General features: G+C 36.4%; 1 non-coding gene across 1 annotated transcript; it reads right to left on the reverse strand.

The window, feature by feature from the left end:
- Positions 1-264: 264 nt before the first annotated feature.
- On the reverse strand, positions 265-337 carry Trnak-uuu (transfer RNA lysine (anticodon UUU)). The gene has a single exon. It is a non-coding gene; the product is annotated as a tRNA-Lys (tRNA).
- Between the last annotated feature and the right edge of the window lie 24650 nt (positions 338-24987).

A 24987-nucleotide genomic window follows, 5' to 3' on the forward strand; every position in this document is an offset into this window, starting at 1 on the left:
CTCTCCTAATTCCTGTACGTTTTAAGGTTCGACTTTGGGACGCAGGCTCTTTAACTCTTTAAGAAAACGAAGTTTTTTTCATGTTATTTCTGTACGTTTTTCTACAATCCATGGTGGATGTAATTTAATAATTCCTGTACTCCTCGTACAGGAATTAGGACTGCCTCTCCTAATTCCTGTACGTTTTAAGGTTCGACTTTGGGACGCAGCCTCTTTAACTCTTTAAGAAAACGAAGTTTTTTTTCATATTTTGTGAAAAAAAACCGCCCGATAAGGGACTTGAACCCTTGACCTTAGGATTAAAAGTCCCACGCTCTACCGACTGAGCTAACCGGGCATGTTTGAAGTCGCATGTTTGAGTCGCATGTGTGTAAATATAACTTTTAAGAATTTCAAAAAATAACATGGGCTCTTATGGGGAAATGGGTTTTTCTAAGCTAGAAAATCGGGGGGTTAAGATTTTCCGACGAAACTTTCCAGGAAAATTACTCGCAGAATTCCGCGTCGAATGAGTCTTCGTACACCCAGATCCGATGTCGGCTGTGACCTGTAGCCGTGGCAGAAAAAAAACAAAAGGAGAATATGAACATTAAGTGGCTATGCGTGGTTTCTGGAAAACAGGGAAGGAGTTATCGGATCGAGCTCCTGAAATTTCGCGGATAAGCTCCTGGGCCCTAGGGGACCTTAACTTGTGAATTTCAGCCCAATCGGACAACGTTAAAGGGGGGATGGGGTTGGGTGGTCGAAATTTTCGGCCAGATTTTCCCCATGAAGGAAAAGTCGGAGGGGGATGAAATTTGGTAGGTTTCTTAGTTGGAGCTTGGGCTACGAAATGCATCCCTCCCCATCTGTCTGCAACCACTGGAACCGAAGATCGCTTAACATTGTCGTGGTTCGCCTCTTTAAAGAGGCACGAGTGTGCCTCCTTGAAAGGTATGCATGTTTGATTTTTATTTTCCCAAAATATGAAGGGCATTAAGGTGAGTCTTTCAAGGAATGTTGATGGGAGTGTTGAATTAAATCAAAACATACTATGTGAATATGGGTTGTCAAAAGGGCGTAACTCAAGAATGACTGAGAATATTAATTTAGAATCTTCGGGAAATTTTAAGGGAGATGATCAATTATCAAAAGGCAATATTTACACGCTACTACTGTAAAGCAACCACTGCTTCTACTGCTATCACAACTACCACTATCACTATCTTTGGAACGGCTTATCGTATCAAGAGGAAACTTCAGGGGCATCTTGAGTGAGATGTTTACTTGACCAAAAGGCAAATGTACCTGCTACTACTGCTACTAAAAAGGCTGATACTACTGTTAATACTAATACCAATACGCTATTACTGCTACTACTCCTCCTACTACTATCCCAATACTATGACAGCAGTACAATTAAGACTACGCGTGTAAAGGTGAAAATTTGACAGAGATAGAGGGGAAATTTTAACAAAATCAAACCACACAATGTGCAGGCAGATTGTCAAAAGGGCATATCTCAAAAATGGATTTGGACTACCACTACTAAATTTACTACTACTGCTACTAAACTACTCCGACTACTACTTCAATTGCAGCAACTTGTAAGGCTTAGAGCATTAAGGTGAAAAGGGCGTAAAAAGAGGGTCAAAAGCGTATATCAGCAATATTTTTGGAACGGTTTAACCTTTCTAGGTTAGACTTCTGGGGCATTATAAAAAGGATGTTCAACTTACCAAAATACAAGATGTACATGCTGCTACCGCTATTAATGCTGCTAATACTACTGTTACTACTACTGCTAATAAAAGAATAACATTGCAACTACTTCTCCTACTACCACCGCAATTTCTATGATACTAGTAGTATCAATGCTAAGTCTATGAAGGTGAAATTTTGAGAGAAAATTGATAGCAAATTCAAATTAACAGAAGACATTATGTGCATATAGATTGTCAAAATAGCGTATTTGAAGCATTGATTTATGTATTTAGTCGGAAAGCTCAGAGAATACTTAAAGAGGAAGATCAATTGACCAAAAGGCAATATGTGCACACTGTGACTAATATTACAACCAAAGCCATATTTACTAGTTCAACTACTAACTGTATTAAGTTGAGTACTATTGCTACTTCTGCGACTGCTAGTACAATTATACTTAAGGATATTATGGTGAAATTTTCAGAGATTTTTAGGGGGGGTAGGTAAACTGAATCACGACAAGCCATCCATATGTAGGTTGTTAAAGGGGCATATCAGCAATATCTTAGGAACAGTTTTATGTGTGAAATTAAAAATTAAATGGCTTGTTGTGGGGGATGTTGAATCAACCATGAGACAATATTTGCATCATAATACTACTACTTCTACTCCTCCAACTACTACTACTGCTGCTATTGTTATTACTGCTACTACTACTACTGCTAATAAAGCTAACACTATCACAATTAATTCTACTGCTACTGCTACTACTGCTATTATTATAACTACTGGTACTACTACTGCTGCTTCTGAAGCTAAGGGTAATAAGGCAAAAATTTTGGGCAACTTTAAAACTGTACTGAACTAAATCAAAACACACTATGTTCACATACGTTGTCAAGATGACGCATCAGAAACGCTTCAGGAAGGGTCAGTGGTAAAGTTGGAACTTCCATCGTGTGTTAAAGGAAAAAAAACAAAGGTGCTATGTGCATACTGCTACTAACGCTACTACTGCCACTAAAACTATTGCTACTACAAAAGCTAAGAGTATTAAGGTGAACCTTATATGGAGTATTTAGGCGGATATTAAACTAAATCAAAGCGAACTAAGATTATGTAGATTGTCAAAAGGATGACAAAGCATTATCACGATAATGGCTCACATTATTAAGTTAGACCTTTTGGGGTAGGTTGTGGCGGATTTTGTACTAGCCAGAAGATACTGGGTTTATAAATTTAATGCTGCTTCTACGGTTACTATAATTAGCGTCACAAATGGCATTAAGTTGAAGTTTTTAGCGAATTTTTAGGGGAAATTTCAACTCAACGAAAAGACTATATGTGTGCAGATATTAAAAAGCCATATTAGCAATGTAGGACATAGACAGGGCTACTCTATCATAGCTAGCAATATTTGTCATCAAACAGATCGTGATAGCGAACTGTAAGTAACGAGCTACTCGGCTAAATAGTTACCGAAACTCTAAAAAACTGAATTTTGATACCTATAGATATATCAAAAGAATACAATTTTTATGCTGATTTGAAATTTATAAGTTTCATTAAGTTTAGTCTTACACATCAAAGGTTAAGAACCTTAGAAGATTTGCCTTATTTTCGAAAAAGGGAGGAACACCCCTTAAAAGCCATAGAATCTTAATGAAAATCACAACATGAGATTCAGCGTATCAGAGAACCCTGCTGTAGAGGTTCAAGCTCCTATCTTAAAACACTTTGGAACAGAGGAAAGATTACGGATGCGTGTTTATTTGTTGTTTTTTGTTTTGCTTTTTTCCAGGGGTGATCGTATTGAATTAGTGGTGCTAGAATATCGGGAGAGGGATCATTTGAACGGAAATTATAAGTTCTAGTACCCTTTTTAAGTGACCGAAAAAATTTTATCAAAATCGTCCGATAAAGACTGTGAGATAGTCATTTTGTTCAGCATAGTTGAAGTCGAATAATTATGTCCTTGGAGATATCATAACTTCCCAGAGTCCCTGGAGAAAATTCTTTACGTTACAAAATCTCCCCATTATTTATATATAGTGTTTGTTATTGGGAAATATACATACATTTTTTGGGTAGGGGGATTGAATTTTTTCTGGTGGTATTTTCAACGAGGATAATTTTCCATGGAAAGGGAAGTTTCCAGGGAGTGAATTTTCCAGGGGAAATTTTTCCTGGGGGAATTTGATAACATTCCTGATAAGATTTTTTTTTTAATTGTCTTATATTTTCTTTGCCAACTCAATTTTGCATGTGGAAATGTTCAGTGGGAATTATCAGGGGGCTACTTTACGCGTGCTTTGGTTTCGGGAAAAATTTCGGGAAGGGGGTATCTCCAGATTGATTAAGAAACCGAGAAACCGATAGAAATTCTTTTTTTTACAAATGAAAGTATTCTAAGTAGAATATTTCACGATGAGTCATCTGCATGACATTTTACGCGAGAGGGGGGGATTCTTAGCAATGTTGGAACTGTCCCGAAGGAATTTGACGGAGAGGGTGCCGTTTACGTTGGATGAATTTTCCAGGGAGGAGTTTCTTGTGAAGGGAGGGGGCTAGGCAGATTTACCGGTATTATTTGAAAAACGATCAGAAATTAAATTAAAAAAACAATATTTTTTAACTGAAAGTAATGAGCAGCATTAAAACTCAAACCAAACAGAAATTATTCTGTATATAAAGGGTTTCCCCCTCTTGAATGCAACTATAGTGTAAAGAGCAAGGTATTGAGGAGAGGGTCATCCTTCATAAACGGAATAATTTCCGCCCCTGATAATTATGCTCTTTACGCTAATGTTTAGATTTTATCCCAATTAATTAATAATGATTCCTAAAACACAGGGTCACTTAATTAAACCATTAAGAAGATTTTTTAAGTAACAAATAGGAATTTAGCCTGAAGATTGAGGTGTTTAGGAGGATGCAACACCTTTCATATACTAGAAAGGGCTATAAATTGTGAAATTTGCCCATAATTTTTACACGTAGCATCAATAACATTAAGTATTATTACATTAAGTAACACTAGTACAAGTACATTAAATATTAAGTAACAATTTAGAGTGAAGAGCGAGGTGCTTAGGCGAGGGAACACCCTTCATATATATATTTAAACAAAAATCAAACTTAGGTTATTATATGGTTATTATTAGTTAAAAAGTAAAATCAATATGTAAATTTTGTTTTAATTGTTTATGTACGGTGAGTCAAAATTGAAACTGCATTAATTCGAAAGCGTTCAGAAATTAAAAAAAAATTTTTTTTAACTGAAAGTAAGGAGCACCATTAAAACTTAAAACGAACAGATATTATTCTGTATATGAAAGGGGCTATCCCCACCTCAACCCCCCACTCCTTACACTAAAGTTTTTAACTCTTTCTTACAACTTACATTTTTGAAACAATAAAGAACTGTAGCTTAAAGAGCGAGGCGTTGAGGAAGGGAGGGCCCCTTTCATATACGGAATAATTTCTGTTCGTTTCAAATCAAAAGAGCCAATCTGAAGTTTCTACGACCACCCATTTCAATAAAACCTTATATGACCAAGGGTATAACTTACAGTCCTTGATCCGGGGCTTTGGGGGGGGGTCAACTGTGGATGCGTTGTTATATGTGCCTTGGACTATTTTGAGCAATATGGCTATCTCACAATTTCAATCAGATGCTTTTGGTGAAATGAGGCGTAGTTGGGAGGTGGGTTAGTTGACAGTCATCACTCTTGAATCTTAAAAGAGAACTAGAACTTTTAACATTCAACCAAATGACCCACCTCTAAAGTTTATACAACCGCCCCTTTCATAAAAAAAAACATAAACGCCCCAGGGCATAACTTACAAGCCTTGCCCCCAGGCTCTGGTAGTTTGTATCAAACCCAAAAGCCTTGTCATATAATCTTTGGACTGTTTTAAATAAAGTGGTTATCTCAAAATTTCTCAAATTTGGATGCATTTCGGGAAAACACGACTTGTGGGGGGTGGTAGCTGCCCACTGGTCCCTTTGACTCTTAAAAATGGTACTATACTTGTGATTGCCAACCCAAAGAGCCCCCTCCAAGGTATATAAAACCATCCTTTCTATAAAAATCTAATACGCCCACAGGGTATAACTTACAACTCTTGCCCTGAGGGCTGTGGGGGGATGTCATCCTCAAAGACATAGTTTCTTGACCCTTCAGTTATGCTGAACAAAGTTGCTATTTCAAAATTTTTATTGAATGTGGTTTGGGGAATGGTTGCTCAAACATCAATTTTGACTTTTAGCAAGGTCACTATAACTTCCAATTTCAGATCAAATGAGCCCCATTACATAAAAGCCTTATATGCCACCAGGACATAACTTACAACTTTTGCCACAGGGCTCTGGGGGGGTGTCTACCCTGGAGGTATTGTTATATGTTCTTTAGAATATTCTGCACAAAATGGCTGCCTCATAATTTCAATCAGATGCGTTTAGAGGGTCTAGTTTCCCTCTGTCACTTTTGATTCTTAAAAGGGAACAAGAACTCTTAATAGGGCACTATAACTTCAGAAAACACAGAAATATCTGGGGGGACAGGGTTGAGGAAAAGGGGTGAGATTTTAAGGAAACATATTGGCATTATCATAGATCTAGAGGGGCTTACTCCCATGCCAAGGTCAGCATCGTCATCTTCAATATCATTGAGGATGCTCATAGGGTTCCTTAGTCAATTCCTGTGGCAGGTTTCAATAACCGTTAGGTCATCGACAATTTTCCGTCTGTCAGGAAATTCCGTAGCGAGTCTATTTATCTTGACAGAAAAAATGTGGGGACCTAGAAGAGTCCCTTGGGGTACTCCATTTGGGACAGGGAGAGGACTGGAATAATGATTTTGATATTTGATTACCTGTAATCTATTTGACAAAAAGAAGGCAACCAATTTAACCAGGAAAGAACCAATATTGAAATCAGTCACAAGTTTCTGAACTAAAATATTTTGGTTCATAAGGTCATATGCTTTTTGACAGTCAACGGAAATCAACTTTAGCCAGCAATTAGGTTTTTCAAGAACTTTCCCAATTGAGTCAATAAGAAAGAAAGGTAATAGGAAGTAAGAGTGGATTTGATGCTCCCGAATTGTCTCAGGTCAGTAATAGACAGGACTTTTTCTTTTAGCCAATCTGCAAGGAATCCTTTATATAGGTTAGAGAATATATGAGTGCGTGAACTAGGACGAACGCCTTCAAAACAGGTATTCCGTCTTTCTTTTTCAAGGGTATTATGAAAGCATGTTTCCAAATTTGTGGATATTGGTCAGACTCATTAATCTCATTGAAAATAACATACAAGGGCTTTGGCAGGAAGTCACTGAAAGCACGATTAAGGGAAAATGAGACATTTAAAAGTCAGACACTTGTTTTCAACCCTGAAGGCATTGTTATATGTTTTTTATACTACTTTGAACAAAATGGCTATCTCGCCATTTCAATCAGCTGCATTTGGTGAAAAGAGGGGTAGTCAGAGGGAAGGCCTAGTGCCCCTCCATCTCTTTTGACTTTTAAAAGGGAGCTAGAACTTCCAATTTTCAACGAATAACCATTACACAACCAACCTTTCCATAAAAACCTTAAATGCCCTCGGAACATAACTCACAACCCCTGCCCCCATGCTCTGGTGTTTTTTTTTTAACCCCAAAACCCTTATTATATGATTTTTTGACTATTTTGAATAAAATGGCTATCTCAAAATTTCTATTGGATGCATTTTGGGAAAATAAAACTTGTGGGGAAGGGGGTAGCTGCCCTACGGCCCTACGATCATTTTTTCTCTTAGAAAGGACTTCTGATTACCAATCGAATGAGTCCCCATCGTAATTAATAGACAACCCTTTCTGCAAAAACCTTATATACCATTAGGGCATAACTTACAACCCTTTGCCTGAGGGCTTTGGGGTGGGGTTGTCATCCTCAAAAAAATTATTTCCAAACTTTTGAGCTACGTTGAACAAAATGGCTATCTCCAAATTTTTATTGGATGTGTTTAAGTCAATTATGGGCGTGGGGGAGGAGCTATTTGCCCTCTAATCGTTTTCAAATATTAAAAAGGGCACTAGCGCTCTCAATTTCCAATTGAATGGGCTCTTTTTGAAGTTTCTACGAAAAATCCTTTAATACGAAGATCCCTGGCCTAAAAAGAAAAAAAAATAATAACAAAAATAATACATTGTGCCAACATCGTTCTTTACTTAGGCAGTGCTATTGTCTATGAAAAGAGACCTAGATGTTTTAAAAACTAAATAGAATAAGACACACCCAACTGCTTTAGTCGATGGGCCTTTTTAGTTGGAACGAGGTAATGGTCCGTAAACTTAGTTTTTGTAATACACCTTTTAAATATTGCAGCCGTGTTTGATCTGCATACCTGAGAAAATAACCCGACAAAATATTTTATTTTTAGTTATATATTTCGTTAGCATAAAATCATCATTTTTATTTCAAGTTTAGTGGCTACTTGTTAAGGAAGTCTACATATTAAAAAAAAGAAAACTGAGAAACGTGAGTCGTTACACCATTTCTCCAAAAAATGTACAAGGGTTTTTCTGGTAGCTCTTTAAAAAAAAAACAAAGCATTGTATTTCAAAGTCTAGACGGAGGGATTTGTGTTGTATCGTTTTTTGAAGAAAATCCATGAAAAGGCATTTTCCCAATCTAGGGGGATAGACGGTTAATTCTCCCTCCCTTAAGTGGTAATCTCTGACGTGCCACAAGTGTAGTATGATCAGAACCATCAGAACTTAGATGGGTTGCTCATTTTATTGGACCTTTAACTAAAATACTAAATTTTCACCAAGCTCACATTTTTATTTTCTTGTCAATTAAATGTTTAACATCAATGTAAATAGTATAAACCAAGGTAATATAACATCAATGTATAATGTATTAAATAAAAAAACTAATTTTTTTAGCTGAAAGTAAGGAGCGACATTAGAACTTAAAACGAACAGAAATTACTCGGTGTATGAAATGGGCTGTCCCCTCCGCAATCCCTCGCTCTTTACGCTAAAGCTTTTAATTGTTTTAAAAAGTAGAATTGTGGCAAAGAGTCAAACTTTAGCGTAAAGAGCGGGGATTGCGGAGGGGAAAACCCATTTCATATACCGAGTAATTTCTGTTCGTTTTAAGTTTTAATGTCGCTCCTTACTTTCAGCTAAAATTAGTTTTTTTATTTAATTTCTGAACGTTTTTGAATTAATGCATGTTTGGTTTTGGCTCTCCGCACATAAATTATTAAAATAAAATTCGTATATTAATTCTTTTTTTGGCTAAATGGCTTTCTCTTAGTTTTGATCAGACTATTTTGAGAAATAAGGGGTGGAGAAAGAGGCCTAGTTGCCCTCCAATTTTTCGGTTACTTAAAAAGGCAACTAGAACTTTTAATTTTTAACGAACGTTTTTATTAGTAAAAAATACACGTAACTTAAGAATTAACTTACGTAACAAACTTTCATAATCTTATATTTTTATTATGTATACGAGGGGGTTTGTACCCTCGTTAATACCTCGCTCTGTACACTAAATCGTAAGTTTTGTCCCAATTCTTTAAGAATGACCCCTGAATCAGAAAGGCCGTAGAATAAATAGTTGAAAATACTAAAAATACTTCAGCATAAAGAGCGAGGTATATATCTCCTCCTAAATACCTCGCTCTTTATGCTAAAGTATTTTTAGAACCCCTCATATGCGTAAGAATCTCTGCTCGTTTTAAGTTTCAATGCTACTCCTTCCTTTCATTTGAAAAAACGTTTTCATGTTTATTTTTCATTGTTTTCTTATAGTAATGTAGAAAATCCTGCGCCCTTTTCATTGAATTTTTATTCCCCCATGACAGATTCCTCCAAGGAAAGATCCTCCAACATAGCCCCCTCCCCTCAGCCCCACCCCCAGACAAAATAAAATCCTCCTGAAAACGTATGTACACTTCCCATTAACCATTACTATATGTAAACACTGGTCAAAGTTTGTAACTTGCTGCCCCTCCCCCAGGGATTTTGGGGGAGTAAATCATCCCCAAAGACATAGTTATTATAGTTTTTGACTATGTTGAACAAAATGGCCATCTCAAAATTTTGATCCGTTGACTTTGGAAAAAAAATGAGCGTGGGAGGGGGCCTAGATTCCCTCCGATTTTTTGGTCACTTAAAAAGGGCACTAGAACTTTTCATTTCCGTTAGAATGAGCCCCTTGCGACATTCTAGGACCACTTGGTCGATACGATGACCCCTGGGAAAAAAAAATAAATAAAAACGCACCCGTGATTTGTCTTCTAGCAAAAAATACAAAATTCCACATTTTTGTAGATAGGAGCTTGAAACTTCTACAGTAGGGTTCTCTGATACGCTGAATCTGATGGTGTCATTTTTGTTAAGATTCTGTGACTTTTAGGGGTGTTTTCCCCTATTTTCTTAAATAAGGCTAAACTTGATGAAACTTATATATTCAAAATCAGCATCAAAATGCGATTCTTTTGATGTAGCTATTGATATCAAAATTCAATTTTTTAGAGTTTTGGTTACTATTGAGCCGGGTCGCTCCTTACTACAGTTCGTTACCACGAACTGTTTGATAAACCGAGGTAATAAGTTTTACTGAAACTAGTGTAAACTGGTATGATTGAATGGGTGAATATACCGAGCAATCGAATTCACAGAAAGAGTCATTTCCTAAAATAAATTAACTATAAGCTACCAATAAAAACAAAATGAATGGTTTTAGTTCGAACTTGTCTTCAAACTTTTCAACAACAGCCATTGTAAGGCTGTCAGTAATACCAAATTAAAAGAAGAAAAAAATAAAGCAACAATCCTAAAATGGATTCTTACTTTACCTTAAAAGGGATTGATCCTAAAAGGGATTGATAGTATTTTTATTCTGTAAAACGTGTCCTCAATCGGTTTGCTTTTGCTGTACCAAAACTCCTCTATTATTTTTTGTTTTCAGTAAAGCGCTAGTTTTCTGTAATCCTAGAAACATAGGGAAACGTAATTAGTTGTTTTTCTTGTGCTAGTTTTATTGATATATATTTGATAGGCTGTGAAGTAACAATTTTGGTCTGTTTTAAGTTTCATCGTCGCTGTTTACTTCCCTTGGAATTAAAGTTTGCTAGTTAGTTGAATTTTTACTTCCTTTATTTTTGAAATTAATCTTATTTCGTTTTTTATCAAAACTTAATGTAGAAACAATTCTTCCATCATCTTCTTATTTATACGGAATAATGTATGTTCGTTTAAAGTTTTAATGTCACTTCTTAGTTTCAGTTGAAAGCTTATTTTTAATACAATTTCTAATTATCACCGATCTAGGGGAGATAAGACACATCTAGAAGATACTGCAGACAACCTTGACAGCTAAGAAAAACTTTCAGTCTATAATACCAAGTTCATTATTCATATTTCACTAAACGATGCATGTTTTTCAGGAACGTTTGTTTGTCGATGAGCAAAAAGCTGTTTTACTCGGCCGACTTTGCCTGAAAAAGCCATAATGAAGATAGGGCTTTATAAATCGCCTACTGAGTAGCAGAAACTAGATAGCTAGTCAAATAGTTCGTAATAACGAACTGTAGTAAGGAGCGACCCGGCTCAATAGTAAACGAAACTCTAAAAAACGGAAGGTTGATGCTAAAAGAGACATCAAAAGAATCGGATTTTCATGCTGATTTTATGCATATAAGTTTCATCAAATTTAGTCTTTGTCATCAAAGGCTACGAGCCTGAGAAAATTTGCCTTATTTTGGAAAATAGGAGGAAACACCCCCTAAAAATCATAGAATCTTAACAAAAATCGCACCATCGCATTCAGCGTTTCAGAGAACCTTATAGCAATGATCGTATCGACCAAGTGGTCGATACGATCAAAAAATTGGGGGGCACCTAGGCCCCCTCCCACGCTCATTTTTCCCAAAGTCAATGGATCAAAATTTTTAGAGAGCCATTTTGCTCCGCATAGTTCAAAAGTATTATAAATATGTCTTCGGGGATTATTTGCTCTAGACGCTCCTCTCTTTACGCTAAAATTTTTCACTGTTTAATAAAGTAGAATTGAGAGAAAGAGTCAAACTGTAGCGTAAAGTGCGGGGCGTTGAGAAGGGAACATCCCCTTTCATACACGGAATAATTTCTGTTCGTTTTAAGTTTTAATGTCGCTCCTTACTTTCAGTTAAAAAAAACTAGTTTCATTTTTATTTAATAAAACAAAAGAGAGGTGTTTAAGCGCTCATTTAAGAACATATATTTATATCTAATCACTTTTCATAAATTTAACTTGATAGCACATTCCCATTTGTTTTTCCAAGATCATTCCCAGATCCCAGATCGTTTTCCCATTTGTTCAAATAAAAAAAGTGCATTTTCCAATGAAATAGCCAAAAAAGGGTGTTTTTCAGAACCTAGGCAGGAGCAAAAAAAATAAAGCAGCAAGAACATCCCTTCCCCTCAATTACTGCCGTTAAAACTAGCACGCAGGCGTCATCACAGAGTGAAGCTTGAAGGTTCAATTCAAAACTGTTGATCATTCAAGCTCAATTTTTGGTAGAATTTTAGTTGAAAGTTTTTAGTTTTAGTTAATTTGCTTTCACAATAACATTTTACTTTTAAGATGAGTAGGCGTTTTATGAAACTTATTAAAAGGGCACGGAGGAGGGTTATATCTGAGGGGTTCTTATAAACCTCCAGGTAAGGCCTTTGGACCATAACTATTGCAATGGTACTGTTTTATGCTTCCAAACTCTTCCACTTAAGAAGTGGCACCAAAAGGACCGTTTTTATTGCTGCATGGAAATTATGGATGGAAAAATTGATAAAAAGCACGTAGATATTAGTAATACGTTTAAAATGAGCCTTCCCTGGATCTACTCTAAAAGATGAGTGCACTACATTTGCAAAAATAACGGATTATCTGCAAAGTAATTATAAGAAAGGACATGCCATGATTAAAAAAACTGGTGTTTGTAAGACTTTAATTGCGTAGCTAATTAAGGTGGCCTAGAGGAGGAACATGCGGGAGGTGCTCTTAAAAACCTCCAGTTAAGGGTTTTAGACCATATGTATTACAATGATACCGTTTTATGCTTCCAAGATTTCTCACTTATGAGGTGGCACGAAAAGCGTTGTTTTCAGCGATATATATCACTTACGAATGGTAGAATTGATAAAAATCACGTAGATATGAGCAAAGGCTTTCAAATGATTCATTAAACATCACTCTAAACTGTTCTGGTAGCCCAAAAACCTCAACTTTTCTACTTGAGACACGACACCAAAAGTGCCGTTTTTAGTGCTATTTGAAACTTTCGGATGATGAAATTTATAGGAAGAATCTAGATATGAGCAATTTTTTTATATGAGCTATCAAAAATCTATCTAAGATATTCTGGTAGCCAACTAGCGCCACCCCATGAGAAACAGCATAAAAAATACCATTTTTCGTGCCATATGGCGCTTGCAGATGGCGGAATTTATATAAACCAGGTACATATGAAAAATAGCTTTTGAAGGAGCTCTCAAGCATCTCTCTATGATGTTCTAGTAACCCGCCAGGCCTGCAAAAAAGAAGAAAACGGACAGTTTTAACGTGTTTTAACTTTTAGTTACTATGGGCTTTGGTTCGCTCTTTACTAGGTTGCAGCTTTTGCTTCTACCAAGACAAATAGTTCATTGCAAATCCACCCCGGAAACCAGTTAACATTGGAATCTGTGAAATCTAATATATGGTAGAATTTGAAAAAACCTAGTAAATATTAGCAAAAGCTTTTATTTGAGCCACTAAACATCTATCTACGATGGTGTGGTATCCTGCTAATGTTTCAGTAGCTTACTGCTGTGCAGAAGATTTATGAAACTTACTAAGGGGGCTGGGAGGGTAAGTGTATGGGAGGGGCTCTTGTAAGCTTTCAGTTAAGGTTTCTAGAACATAACTATTACAATAGGACCTGTTTTGTACTTCAGAGCTTTTCCACTTAAGAAGTGGCACCAAAGGTGTTGTTTTCAGTGCTATTTCGCCCTTACGAATGGTAGAGTTGATGAAAAAAGCACTCAGATATTAGCAATAGCTTTCCAATGAACCATTAAACATAACTCTTACAAGTTCTGCTAGCCCAATAGTCCCAGCTTTTCCACTTGAGACATGGCACCAAAAGTGCCACTTTTAGTGCCATTTAGAACTTGCAGATGGTTTAATTTATAAGAAGAATTTAAATATAAGCAATACCTCTTATATAAGCTATAGAAAATTGCCTACGATGTTTTAGTAGCCTGCTAATGCCACCGCTTGAGAAATGGCCAAAAAGTTTAAAAATTTTAGTGCCATATGGCACGTTTTTTAACTTTTTTACCATGGGCTGTTGTTCGTCTTCTTTTGTTCTCCAATCTATTTAAACATTCACCCCATTCGGTATGGGATAAAAATTACTATTCCTGGCTTTCAGAAATGTTAAAAATATTGTTAGATTAGTCTGTGATAGTACTATTGTCTGCAATAACTCAAAAGACATTTTTTTTTATATAAAAAGAAGAATTAAGAAGGTACCCTACCAAATCAAAATACGTTCAACTGAGTGGTTCAATCCATCTTCGTACATCTCATTGAAATATTTCTGAGATTCTATTTTTCCGAAATGTGACAAAATCAGAGTCAGATGAAGACTTTTTAAACATAAGAAATGGCTGGAATTTTCGTTATTTAATATACCAGTTCTACTTGTCTTATCTTGAAGACTAGACAAACCAATGGCACATAAACAATTATTCGTCAATAACAGTCGAAAAACAAAATCGCATTTCTCAGTGTTTCGCTCTTCTTTAAATTTACAATGTGTAGCACAACCCCTGTCGGTGCTTGTCTATTATCCCGACCACACTCAAATTCTTGATCTGAGTAAAACCGGTTTCTCTGTCTGCATTCGGTCACAATTTGCTTAGTCTGAGTGAGATAAAGTTCTGTGTAGGTACATTCTAATTAAATATTTAACATATATATAGAGTTGGGTAGGTTAGGCATATCATGCAATGCGTTCTGGGTGGCCTACTTTTCCTAATTCCGTGTACCAGTTTACATAATTTTGTCGCTCAAGTATTATATTTTCAATAGATTTTGGTATATTTCATCATGGTTAACCTAACTTCGCTTGTTGAGTGTGGTTGGGATAATAGACGGGTACCAACCTTTCGATTAATTCAAGCCGATTTTTAGAAGGAAAGAATTTAAGAGCAAAATCAAATAAACAAGTGTTATGTTTCCCCTTTTATGTTATATTGCTCTTTTTGTATAAATCGTGTTAAATAGAAATCATAGAAACCGTATAGCGTAACTGCCTACTTTTTAATATTATATTTTAAATAATTGCGTGACTATTTGCTTCTTATTGAAGGTCAGCTGCAATTTAAATTACGGATTATAATGTGTGAAAAGGTAAATGGGGTGGTAACTTGTGCTGTTGTTGATACTAAATTACATCCGGGAAGTCATAATTAGGTGGATAAGCAACTGTTTTGTCACAGAAACATACTCAATTTTCGTAATTTTCTCTCAATTTTTCGATAGTGTAGATGCCGTTTCACAGACTACAACATTTAAATTAAAGTGGGGGTTATTTTTCCTCCCTCCAATCTCTAATGGATGAGATACATCAAGTTAAAAAAAATCTTTTGTACCTCACCCTTTAGAGTAAATCGCAAAACAAATTTACCCCTGTATAGTCTGACTTTACTATAAGATTAATTAAAAAAAAGAAGTTTTCCGAGGGAAGTAAAGAGCGAAGTTGAAACTTAAAACGAACAAAAATTAGTACTTCCCAGCCTAACATATATCAAGTTCACATTAAGTCAGTTCACATATAGCATTCAGTCAGTGAACATCTTAAACTGGATTTACTCTCACAAAGTTTTGATAAAACAAGAATGCATTCGAGGTAAATGCTCCTACTTTGCGTCGGACCATTCATTTAGTGTTCAGCAAGGTTAATTTGCTGTCGAAAATTTTTTGGATAGATTCAGATGCCAATATTACGCAAGGTGAGTAATTAAAGGAGTTTTATGGGGTAGTATATTTCTACAGTCTATTTTTCTTAGAGTTCAATTACTAGTTTGTATAATGGGAGGAAAGAGGAAGAAGGAAAAATCTGACAAGTTTTTTCTCGCATCCAGTCCTATGGAAGGAATCTCATTGAAATCAGTAGCTGATAATTTGAGTCTAGTTTTACAGACTGTTAAAGAAAATTCATCTACGTTAAATGAGCTGAATGTTAATTTTAAAGGATTAGATCAAAGGATTTCTAAGATCGAAGAATCTGTATTGGAATCGAAATTGGAGGTGGAAGATATTAAGCCTAAAGTGATCAGCCTTGAGGAAGAAACCAATGATTTGAAGAGCCACATTTCTGTGCTGGTTGATGAAAATTCTTTACTGAAATCGCAGTTATCTAGCCTAAAGCATACAATGATGAAGTTGGAAAGTAAGGAAACTGGTAAAAATATTCTAGTATGGAACGTGACAGCGATTGATACTGTAAACGCTAAGGCGATTTTCGATAATATAATTTCGTCAAGCCTTAGAATCCATGAGGTACCCAAATACACAATAGCTGATGTTAAGCCTGAAAAAAGGCTGATAAAGGTTATCATGGAGAACAGGGAGCTGAAAGTGGCAGTTCTAAAACAGGCTCGAAATCTTCGTGGAAAAACTATCATGGGTAAAGTCTCAGTATTATCATAGGAAATTTTCTGAATGTGGGAAGGTTGTTAGAAAGACATGGTATTTAATTAATTCAGTTCTTAGACTTACTCCCCCTCCGCCTTCAGTTCCATCAATGCTGATAATCGATGGTAAAACCGTCCAAAGAGATGTAGATGTTCAGCTAGAGCTTACCTCTTATTTTGCTAATATAGGAAAGGTAACCGCTTCCTCTGCAAGCTCTGCAATTTCTCGTTGCGATTTCAGAGCCTTTCTTGGACCCTCATGTTTGAAGTCGATGGTCTTGAATTCTGTTTCTGAATTTGGGGTAGCTCGTATCGAGAATGCTCTTAAAGGATCATCCTCTTCAGGACCAGACAAAATTCCTACAAGGGTTATCCGTGCAATTCTGCCTGCTATTCTGTCACCACTGACTAAGCTCGTCAATCTGTCTTTCGAGAAAGGTATTTTTCCTGAACCTCTCAAGCAAGCTAAGGCTATAGTGCTCTATAAAAGTGGTTCTCGGAGTGATCCTGCTAATTATAGGCCAATTTCTCCCCTATCTGTTTTCAGCAAAATTTTTCAGAAGGCTATGCTATCCAGGCTTCTTAGTTTTCTGGATGCAAAGGATTTTTTGCATGATTTCCAGTTTGGATTCCGAGCGAGTCACTCTACGGAGCATGCTTGCGCAGCTTTATCGAACTTCATTCATTCGGCAATAGATTCTGGTCATATCCCGGCAGCTTTATTTTTGGATGTTCTTAATACTTTTGATTCCTTGACTCATCGGAATCTTCTTTGGAAACTATCGCATATTGGTATAAGATCAAAAGCTTATTCTTGGTTTGATACATATCTTTCTGGTAGGCTTATTTCAATTGATCCGCTTTTCCGGAGCCCTTCTGAAGTATATTATGGCGTCCCGCAGGGATCTGTTCTTGGTCCCATTTTATTTTTGATTTATGTTAATGATCTGATTTCGGCTGTAAAAAACACCAGGCCTCTGCCATGTTGCAAGCTGTGTCAGCCTGATGCTCATTCGTGTTCCAATACTTCTTCTAATGAAGATTTTCTTGGTGCTTTTGCTGATGATACCTTTTTTGGGACCCTTGGGAAGACGGAATGTGATATCAAGTCTAATCTTGTGGCATTATTGGAGAGAGGTATGTCATGGTTTAATGCCAATTGGTTGGTCTTGAATGTTGGTAAATCACATTTTCTTATTTTTTCTCGAATTGACATAGCTTTCCCTCAGCTTACACACCTTCAGGTGTCACAAGGCTCCTTGTGTAGACCAGAGAATCGGGTGGTCCGGTTTCTTGGTATCCTGCTTGATGAGAACCTTTCATTCAGAAACCATGTAGCCATGATTAGGGTTAAGGTCTCGCGGAGTTTGGGAATCATTCGAAAATTTAGATACACATTTCCTGGATCTATTCTGAAACTTCTTTTTTTCTGTCTTGTCCAGTCATATTTTTCTTATTGCCCCATTGTATGGATGTCTACTCTTCCGTCTACGCTGCGGTCACTTTCCGTCATGTATAATAAAGCACGGCGTCTGGTTATAGACACCAACCACTCTTCACCAACACCGTTCTTAAGTCTACGGTCTATTTACATTATTTCTTGTGCTTCTTTTGTCTTTGATCAACTTCACGGCAATCTTCCAAAATCTCTTCGGAAAACTCCTATGTTTATTTCTGATTCAGCTCCATGTAGCCTTCGTTCTTCAAATAATATCTAAATTCCCCCTATCCTCTACTGTTCGATCAGATTTCAATCCCCACATTGCTTGTCAACAGGTCTGGAATTCACTACCTTCTTCAGTGCAGAAATGCCACTTGTTTGGGACTTCTAGAAGGATTCTTAAGGATCATTTAATAAAGACACCAATACATTAATTTTTTTGCTCTGATGAGTTGATGGCCCCTGTGTTTTGTTAGTGGTGTTTGGTTTTCCTCTCTGCACTTTGCTCCCAGGCCACAGGTATGTTCTCTATGTTTTGTTTTTTCCTTCTAGTTGTTGATTATATTGTATCCCCCATAAGTATATTGCCTGTGAACTGCTATATGTGATTGCCTATATTGAATTTATGGCTTGTATAATAATTTTTTTTATCATCCCCCTTGTATCCCTGGCCATGGGGCCTTTTGAGGTGAATTATATGTACTTGTAATTCGATTTTGAATTGTATTTTGTATTGTCTTCTATTTAATATTAATAAACTTCTCTCTCTCTGTCTCTCAAATAAAACTAGTGAAAATTAATCAACTGATAATATTTCCCTATACTTGTAGGATTACTAAAAACTAGTACTTAACAGAAAACACAAAAGAAAAGTATAAAAAACAAGAATAGTCATTTAGGACACACAAGTAAATATGTAGCCTCGCAACAACGAAGTTATCTACGCTTTTCATAGCCTTACAAGAACTGCAATATCAATAACTTTCAGTATACAATTAAAATTATCTTAAAATCTTACTCATAAAAATAATACGTTTAAATTCTTTAAACAGCATAGAAAGTATTGGATTGATTTATATGGTAACATATTGGTTGGAACTTGAAAATCTCCGTCTTTTAGAGAAACATAACTGGATTTCTAGAGTTCATATTACGGTTGATATGTTCTTCATTTCCAGTAATACTAGGTGAAACCAATATGTTACCTGGCAAATCAATCGATTATTTTCCATAATTTTATCCCCCTCCCCCACATAGGAATCCTTTACTTTGAGCTTGTCTTAAAAAAAATCATGAAAAGCCTTTTCAGATCTGAAATCACTGAACTCAGCTCATTGTGCAGAAGTGATACCACACTAAACGAAAAAAAATATATATATATAAAGCAACAATCTAAAAATGTTTTGCTTTTATACTGTTAAGCGTCCTTAAACAGGTTACATTTACCGTACCAAAAGTCATATTTTGGTTAGTGTTTTTAGTAAAGCGCTAGTTCTCTGTAATCCTACAAGCATATGGAAATATCACCTGTTGATTAATGACCCCTCCCCCTGCTGAAACTTAGTTTCTCCATAAATATTGTCAAAACTAAGAAAAGCCTGCGTGGACAGTTTTCTTTAGTATACCTTTACCTTTTTATTACTATATGGCTTGTTTATAACTTGATTTGAGAAAATTGGCCATCCAACAGGATTGAAATACAACAGGATCCAACAGGACGAAAATCCCACAGGATTTTGACAGAATTACGCCATTCGTTTTGGTATGGAGCTAGCGATGTACTAAAGATGTTGTTTCAAACCATGAACTGGATGACCTCTATTCCCTTTTAAATGAAAATGCTTGACAAAATACCTTCCTGGGACATGCTTTAAAAAATCAGTCCGTCAGATTTACAAAAACAGTTTGACTATCAAAAAACGATCAGAAGGGACAAAACCGTGATTGAAAAAAAAAACAAAAACAAAAAACAAGCAGGAATCAAACACAAGACACTCTAATTTGAAGTTCAACGCTGTACCAACAGAACTACGCTTGTAATAATTTAATTTGATTTTTTGGTGTTTGTACCTTTATTGCGTAGCTAATTAAGGGGAATTTGAGTAGGAGCATACGAGAGGGGTTCTTTTAAACCGGCAGTTTGGGGTTTCATACTATAATTATTACAATGATGTTATTGTTTTGTAATTCCGAGCTTCTCCACAAAAAGTGTTATTTTTAGTGATATATCACTCTTACGGATGGTATAATTGACAGAAATTACGTATACATGAGCAATAGCTTTGAATTGAGGCATTAAACGTCACTCTAAAACGTTCTGGTAGGCCACTAGCCCCAGCTTTTACACTTGAGACATAGCACCAAAAGTGCCGTTTTTAGTGCCTTTTCGAACTTGCTGATGGTAGAATTTAAAGGAAGGACATAGACAGGAGGAATGTCTTTTATAAGAGCTATTGAAAATCTGTCTCAGATACCTGCGATACCAATACGCCCATACAAATAAGCGGGATATCGATACGTCTGATACCGATATAGCATGCCGTCCTTTCCACAGTGATTATAGAGGATCAAATCATCACCAAAATCAGAGATAGTTGACCTTTGAAGCTCGTTGAACACAGTGGCTATCTCAAAATTTTGATTGAATAACTTCAGGGGAAGTGGGCCTTCAGGGAGGAGGGGCTAGCTGCCCCTCCCAACGTGGGCTAGATACCCAAACGTGGGTGTTACGTAAGGACAGTGCACACGTGTACACGTGTAATGTTACGTAACGATAACGCAAACGTGGGATGTGACGTAACGACGATACAAGCATCGTTGTTATGTAATATTTTAAGAAATTTTTTCTTCGGGATCTCTTTTTCTTTCAAGGCGTTTTCTTTTCAGGAAATCTTTATATTCTAATTATTTTTGTCTCCATTAGGATTCGAAAGGAACATTTCCATCCAATGGTTATGAAAAAGCTAGTTGAAAAATACTGTCCCACAGCAAAGCGGCGTTTTAAAGCATTTTGTGGTGCAAAACAACGATTCTAGCCAAAAGAAAGCCAAAAAGCTATTATGTGGAAATTCTCTGATAGTCAATTGATATAGAATTATCAAAAAACAATATGTGTATTGACTCTTCTGTTTAAGAGGCGGTGATGCCGGATAATGTCGGATTGGTTTCTAAAGGTGCAGGTAGTTCTACAAAATAGCGGTTAACGTAGAGATTTATTTCATCACAGCAAACGGCATTTTTGTAATTTTGTAGTACGAAACAATTCTACCCAAAAGAAGTCCAAAAAGATATTTTGTGAAAATTCTAAGATAGTCAATTGATTTATTGAAAAAACTATACGCATATTGAGCCTCCTGTTTCAGAGGCAGCAATGCTGTACGGTGGTGCTTTGGTTTTTATAGGTGCAGGTAGTCTTACGAAATAACAGTTAACATAGACATTTATTTTAGCCAGAAAGTCTGTCCCCCGGCAAAGCGGTGTCTTCAGCCGATTCGTTATGCATAGGAACAATTCTAGCCTAAAGAAGGTCAAAAAGCTATTGTGTGAAAATTCTGAGAAATTCAATTGATTTAGAATTGTCGAAAAAGGATCCTCATATTGAACCCCAGTTTCAGAGGCAGTATTGCCGTACGGTGTCGCATTCGTTTCTATAGGTATGGGTAGTCCCACATAATAAACGGCAACATAGACATTTATTTTAACGCTTCATTTGAGTGGATGATTCGGTTGAAGCTTGAAAAAATTGTGTACAGTTGTATATAATAGAGCTTAAGCCATTATGCAGAAGGGTTGGTGTTTCTTTTAGTAGCTTGGGAAAGGAGTATGCCTTAAGCGTTAAAAAGTGCGCTTCTATCTCTCGGTGGGTCTTTCGATGAACGTAGCCAAATTTTCAAGCGTCGCCACGTACAACACTAATTAAGGGTAAATTGAGAAATATCTTATTTTTTAGATTAAATGTGCGATTTTACGTCAGTCATAGGTCCTTGCGTACTTCCAACTTGGTTCATGATGCAGTATCGAGTAACTTGCAGACGAATACAGTAAAGGTCATGTTTGATTATCAATTGTCTAATCGTCGTCCCATAGCCTGCTCAATCACTTTGCCATTTTTGGTCATCATAGTACATCTTATAGTGCTTCAGAACCTATACCGTAATGACTAAATGAAAATCGATCAAGCGCTTTTTATCGTGTCGGTAGATTATGTTCTGGATAAAATAAGCATCCCTGTCTATCACCTTTTCCGGTTGCCTAAAAATGAGAATATGGTATTTCTGGATATGCTCTAGTTGCTAGGGGCCCAGTGAAATCGGGAGTTAGGGTTCCCCCTGAAATTCCTTGCTAGGGGGTGGACCAGCCAAATTGTATCACGGTGGCGCGAATATGCATAGACTTAACTCAAAGAAACGTCGTTTTTCAATTAAAAACTCTAAGAAATAGCTCTTCATAGGGCTTAAATTTACCTCTAGTGTCAACCCCTCCCCCTCTGGAATTGGTTTGCTAAGACCCCCACCTTTCTTTAATTCATGTTTTTTTGTCTTTTTTTATGTGTTTTAACTGATTTTTCTATGTTTCAATAATTCTTTGTAAATTTGTGTTTATTAATATAAGTTGTATGTACGAAAAGTCTCTCTCCCTGTAATTGCTTGCTAAGGGTGTGGGCCAGCCACACCCTTAGCAAGCAGCCAGCACCCCTAGCAGGGGTGTGTCACGTTGGCGTGAATATACATAGTCATGAGTCAAAGAAAATCGGCCGTTTCATTAAAGTTTTTAAAAATAGCTCTTAATATGGCTTAAATTTACCCCTAATATTAATTCTTCCCTCTGGAACTGGTTGCTAGGACCACTACCTTAATTAATTAATGGTTCTTTCTACATATATTTTATCCTTTATAAGTTTTTTTACGGTTTTTCCGTTGTCGAGTTTTATTTGCTTTTTCTGTTTCCATAATGCTTTATAAATTTGTTTTTATTACTATTTGTTTTTACCAAAAGTCTCCTCCCCCTGGAATTGCTTGCTAGGGGGCTGGAACAGCCAAATATTGTCATGGTGGCGTGAATATGCATAGTCTTGACTTAAAGAAACGCGGCATTTTCATTAAAAGCTCTCAGAAATTGCTCTTAATTTGTTTTAAATATATTTCTAACAACAAACCCCCTCCGGGATTGGTTGCTAGCCCCACCCCCACCCCAATGCTGGAATTGCTTGCTATAGGTTGGGTTAGCCATTGAGTGTCACAGGCTGGGAATTGAGAGAAAATAAATCCAAGAACAAATGAACAAAATATGGAATTAAGTCACTTGTCCTGTGCCCCCATTTTCCTACATTTAAGCAAAGTTAGATCATTCTGAAAGAAATCATCTCTAAACATTCTCTAAGAAGGTGTATTTTCCTATGTTTTTAACAAGTTTATGTCTTTCTCTAAGAAAATATCTTTAAAAATTTTCGAAGAAGGACCCGCCAAAATGCAGGATCATATCGCTAAAAAGTAAAGAATCGCTTTGTCTGGGTTTATAATACCCTTCTAAGGGTTTAGAATTACTTAGCAAGCAGGTGCACTTCAAATATAACCAAACTCTAGTAATAAATTTTCCCCTCAGCATCTCAATTAGTGCAGTCATAGGAAACATGTGATCAATAGCTTAATCATTCTAGTAAGCGGGACACGGGAATTTTCCGCGTGTGGAATTGGCTATTTCGTAGAATTTATTTCCTGAATCATGATAATAGAAATAGATTGCTGGTCTAGCTGTCTAGCTGTCTAGATGAAAGTTCCATTTAATGAAAATGGCCCTTTCGAATCCTAATGGGGACCAAAATTATTAGAATACGAAGACTCTCTGAAAAAAAGCCGTGAAAGAACAAGAAATCCCGAAGAAAAAATATCTCGAAGAATTATGTATCACTGACGTGTTTAACGTTATTATGTAACATACCGCGTGTGCGCTGTCATTATTGAGGGGGATACAATTCATCTGGATTGTGAAATGTTTAAAATTGGGGAATTTATTTGAAGATTGTTGTAGTTACCAAATAATGCAAGGCCCGGTGAGAATAGAATGTGATGAAATGTGTTGAATTGAAAAAAAAATCGTGTTGGTTTTCTTTTTTTTTATTTGTGTAAATGTAGTGAAAAGGGTTTTAAAGTGTTTTACGAAAAACAATCCCACTTTCAAGGGCTATAATGAGAGAAAGGTTAAGATGGCTAGGGCACGTCTTGCGGATGAAGGATGACAGATTGTCGACGATTATCCTTTTCGGCCAACCATCTAGGGCTAAACGGAAAGCATGTCGTCTGCGATTGGGGTAAAAGGATGTCATAAAGAAAGATTTAAAGGAAATGAGAACTTCCAAGGAGGGTGTAAAGAGGTAAAGTTTATATAGATCGGGATGGAGGAGGAACGTGCGTAGCTATGTTGGCCTCAGATGGCTTGGTGCTGCGGTGAGTTGTTAGTAGCAGTAGTAGTAATAGAGATGACATTTTGGCAAAGATCAAGCGCTAAAGGCTTACTAGGGAAAATTCATTCTTTTATTGCCTAGATTTATTAACTGCATATCTAGAAACCCTATTTTGCTGCCTATTATGTTGACGTTTCCATAACTTAGGTAGCGTAGACCTGCATGTAGAGCAAGAGTCTACTTAAAACTGCCTACGTCATCGGCAAAATTTGATCCACAATATTACATAACATGCCATAAAATCTCTATTTTTGGTAGTATGAAACTTTCTACGGCATGATAAGGTTTGCCACCTGGTGATAAATCACTAAATTATAGTGATATTTTGGTTGATTCGGTGATTTTCTTCTATAGTCTAGTGATTTATGTGCTGATTTAGTGATTTTTTTGGTTTAGACAATAAAAACATCACTAGAAATAGTGATAAATCACTAAAGGTGGCAACCTGTGATAATGATTACATTATCTTTTAATAATTTATTAGCTAAAGTAGTTTCTTACAACTTTCCCTAAATAATTGGTAAGTGTTTCAATCAATACCAGCCAATCAATGATTATAGTCCTAAAAACCATAGTGGAAATTAAAAGAAGTGGTGTTTAAAGCGAGCATTTCTTACTTGCGCAGATTCAGCCAGTAGATTTCCGATCAAATAGTCTGTGGTAACGAACTGTAAGTAAGGAGC

The sequence above is a fragment of the Artemia franciscana genome, chromosome 13 (assembly GCF_032884065.1).
Source record: "Artemia franciscana chromosome 13, ASM3288406v1, whole genome shotgun sequence".
In the NCBI taxonomy this organism is placed as follows: Eukaryota; Metazoa; Arthropoda; class Branchiopoda; order Anostraca; family Artemiidae; genus Artemia; species Artemia franciscana.